The 4,044-nt window shown below is 47.4% G+C and overlaps 1 protein-coding gene across 1 annotated transcript in view; it reads left to right on the forward strand.

The window, feature by feature from the left end:
• LOC107124480 (trypsin-3-like) overlaps positions 1-4,044 on the forward strand; it is a 31,943-nt gene that overhangs the window by 8,654 nt on the left and 19,245 nt on the right. The window lies entirely within an intron of this gene.

Genomic DNA, 4,044 nt, shown 5'->3' on the forward strand with positions numbered 1-4,044 from the left:
CCACCTCACAGGGTGTCTGTTGTGGGGAGGGGGAGGGAAAGGAGTTTGTAAGCCGCTCTGAGACTCCAAGTGAAGGACGGGGTATAAATCCAATCTCTTCTCTTCTTCTTCTTCTAAAGGTAAAGGTAAAGGTTCCCTTGCTCGAAAGCCATGTCACATAAATACTAGTTTTGTGATTATGCAGACTAGAACCCAGCTTTAAAAAAAGTGAAAAAACTGGGATGTAAAAAGAAATTTACTTTGTTTAGATCAATACTAAATATAAGATTGTTATCTTGAAATGTATACGAATTTTGGACCACAGGGGAAACACATTGCGGGAAGCCATTGGAGAGGTGGGAGGGAGATGGGAAACTGATTATAAGAAATTGCTTTTGAATATGTGAAATATATTAAGAAAATAAGTTTCTTGACCAAAAAAAAAAGAATTTTTTTCATGATGTTGCTTTCTATATCAAATACCAAATTCAGTTCATTTGTGCATAATCCACGCAGGACCGAGAACCATTCTTTTTGAAATGGACTGTGGCTAAAAGACAGACAGATGCATTCTGCTCATGCTCAGAGACACTCATTAGGATTGCCTCACGTGTTCTTGGGAAGGGCCTTGGCTTCTGACCTGAGCCTTGTTCCTAATTGAACCTAAACCAGGTGACTGCAAACCCAGGTCCTTTGTTCATTGTCTGAACCACTCTCAGCCTAACCTATCTCACAGGGATGTGATGAAGACAAAACAAAGGAGGAGCCTAAGATCATACAGGAGTGGGAAAGAAGAGGAGGAGGAGAAGGAGGAGATTGGATTTATACCCCACCCTTCACTACCTGAAGGAGTCTCAGAGCAGCTTACAACCCCTTTCCTTTCCCCTCCCCATAACAGACATCCTGGGAGGTAGGTGGGGCTGAGAGAGCTCTCTGGAGAACTGCCTTTGAGAGAACAGCTCTGAAAGAACTTATGACTGACCCAATGTCACACCAGCAGCTGCATGTGGGGGAGTGGGGAATTAAACCTGGTTGTCCCAGATTAGAGTCTGTGCTCCTAACCACTACACCAAACTGGGATTTGAACATGGGCGGCCCTGATCCTAGCCCAACGCTCTAACCACTGAACATGGCTGCTTTTATAACTGCTACCTGAGGACATGAGCAAGGACATCTCTCATCTGCGTCCTAGAAGAACATGCAAATTGAGGATTGCAAGTCGCAGTGAACATTAAAGAACTACTTAAAAAAAAAAAACCTTCAGAAAGAAAATAGCTCTGCATAACAGAATACTTATCTGCACTTAAGGGAACATTAATTTGCTTGTTCTCAACTCTCATCAGCTACTGTTGGCAATTTTCCGTCATTTTTCTTTGAAAATGGTTCTTTAAAAAATGTGAAAGCGCTTTGAAAAAGGCACGCATCTTTAGCTCGGAAATGTCTGCTTTAATGAGAAGGCTGGAAGAGCAATTGCAGTATCAAGCAGGGACTGGGTGTTCTGGGTTCAAATCCATACTGAGGGCCAAAGGGACCCTAGAATGTTCACAAGCAGGCCTTCCCCAGTGTCTTTTTCAAGGGCAGCAGTGGCTGGGCAAATTCTCAATTCAGCTCAGCGCTGTTGTGCAGAAAGAAGTGGTGTGTGCAGGTCTAGTCTTCTTTCTGCCCATCTTCTTGCTCCCCTTCGATGATGTTGCTCCCCTTCGATGATAAGACTACACGCACGTGGTCAGACTCGCACGTGGCTGCAGGAACGTGCTGAGCTTCGCACCACAAGGACAATAGCAGCTACGGATCCTAGACCTCACCTATCGGTCAGCTTAGATCCTAATAGGGAACCACTAGGGGGAGTTGTGTGTAAATAATCCAGTCATGGGTGTGGGTGTGTGTGTCGGGTGTGTTTTGAACGGGAACAGAGGTCATTTCGGGGGGGATCGCGGGGGATCGCAGTTCCCCCAGGTGAGGTGCAGGGGAGCGGGGAACACGACGAAGCCCTGCCCCTTCTTCCGGCCACCCCCTTCTTCCAGCCTCATTCTGTTGCAGAAGGATGAAGAAGCAGGAGGGTAAGTTGGCGTCCTCCCCCTCTGCCTGGCCGAGGCCACTCCACGTGGCCTCCGCAAGGACTCCCAGCCCCATCCAGGAGCTTCCCCGAGGTAGCTGTGTTAGTCTGTTGCTGCAAAATAGTCCAAGAGTTCAAATAGCACCTTTAAGACTAACAAATAGCACCTTTAAGACTAACCTTTAAGACTAAGACTAACTGAGTGGTAGGTGTGGCCTTATGACACACTTCCGGTGATGTCAGGGGGTGTGGCATATGCTAATGAGTTATGCTAAAGAGTTCCCCTAGCTCTTTTTCTACGAAACGACCCCTGAACGGGAATATAAGTGGGCAATGGGCCACGCTAGTTATCTCAAGTTCTCCGATGTACTAATAAAGCATGAGCTGAAATCACAACTCCATGCATCAGTTTCAGTACTTTATAGATGATGAATAGCCTTTTGTGCGTATGTGTGTGTTTGTCAGGACCCACAGCCAAACAATGAAGTACACGCTTCCAGGAAGGTTTTACTTTTATTGAAAAGCCATAGATGCAATAACATGATTATAACTGTTAGGAATGGCGGGCTACCTGTGCGCATAATAGGATATAGGGCATTCGTATGTGCCCCCACCCAGCAATAACTAATTAGGTGGGCTCCCGCGTGCGGGAGACTGCAAGACTCTCTAACGGTTGCAAAGCTGGGAACGGAGAAGCTCCCACGGACGATAGACACCACAATCTCCTCCAGTCAAACTTTGCAGATAAGCGTTGCAGCTTTGAAGTAATTAAGCGCGTGGGAAGGAATGCAAAGCAAACAGAAAACATCTCCACACTCATGGCAGCTTGCTGACAGTGTTAGGGTTCAGTCGGCAAAAGGGCAGGGTTGAATCCTTTCTCCCCTGCACTGCAGTCCAGATCTGAATCGGGGGGAGGGGGGCAGTCATGGCTATTGCCCTTTAAAGAAAACTCTGGGAAGATCTGTCATCACCTTCACTGGGTAACCTTGGGCCACTCTCTCTCTCAGGCTGTAACAGGGTTGCCAGCTGTAGGGTGAGAGATTCCTGGAGATCTCTGGAGGTGGAGCCTGAGGAGGGGTTGGGGTTGGGAGGGGAGAGGGCTCACTGGAATATAATGCCATAGAGCCCACTCTTCAAAGCAGCCACTCTCTCCAGGGGAACTGATCTCCGTAGTCAGTAGATCAGTTGTAATTCCAGGAGATCTCCAGGCCCCATCTGGAGGCTAGCAGTCCTACAGAACAGCCTACCTTACAGGGTTGTTGCATGGACTGAACGGGTTTGGAGTGTGCACTGCCCCAAGTTCCTTGGAGAAAAAGGGAAGTGGAGATAGGATGGATGTATTATCTATTTAGAGATCTGTACCCCATTTTTCCTCCCCAAGAGCTCCAAAATGGCTCCCAACATTATTCACCCCTGCTCGGTGGTATCCTCACACCAACTTTGCAAGATAGGTTAGGCTGAGAGGTTGCCACCAGCTCTTGATCTTTCATGGCGGAGTGGGAGTTTGACCTTGGGTCTCCCAGATCCTAACCTGATGCTTTGACCACTACTAAATACTGTATATAACGTATCTGCCCCTTATTAAAGCAAATAGCCTCTTCGTGGGACGAGGGTTCATGGTACAGCACAAAGGCAGATCAAGACTAGACTCCCAGATTAGAGTCTGTGCACATAACCACTACACAAAACTGGCTCTCCCACTACACCAAACTGGATTAAGCCACAGCAGGACTTGGGGAGGGGAGGGACCTCAGTTGGTACGACACTGTAGAATCCACCCTCCAAAGCAGCCATTTTCTCCAGAGGGATGGATCTCTATTCACTGAGACCAGTTGTAAAGATCCCCAGGCCCCACTTGGAGGTTCACAACCCTAGTCACTGCATTGGCCTACATTCCCCAGGGAGAGATCTCTCTCTCTCTAGAATACTACTACTACTACTACTACTACTAGTAGTAGTAGTAGTAGTAGTAGTAGATGATTGGATTTATACCCCGCCCTTCACTTGGA

This window comes from Gekko japonicus, unplaced genomic scaffold (assembly GCF_001447785.1).
Source record: "Gekko japonicus isolate JY-2015 unplaced genomic scaffold, Gekko_japonicus_V1.1 scaffold435, whole genome shotgun sequence".
Lineage (NCBI taxonomy): Eukaryota > Metazoa > Chordata > Lepidosauria > Squamata > Gekkonidae > Gekko > Gekko japonicus.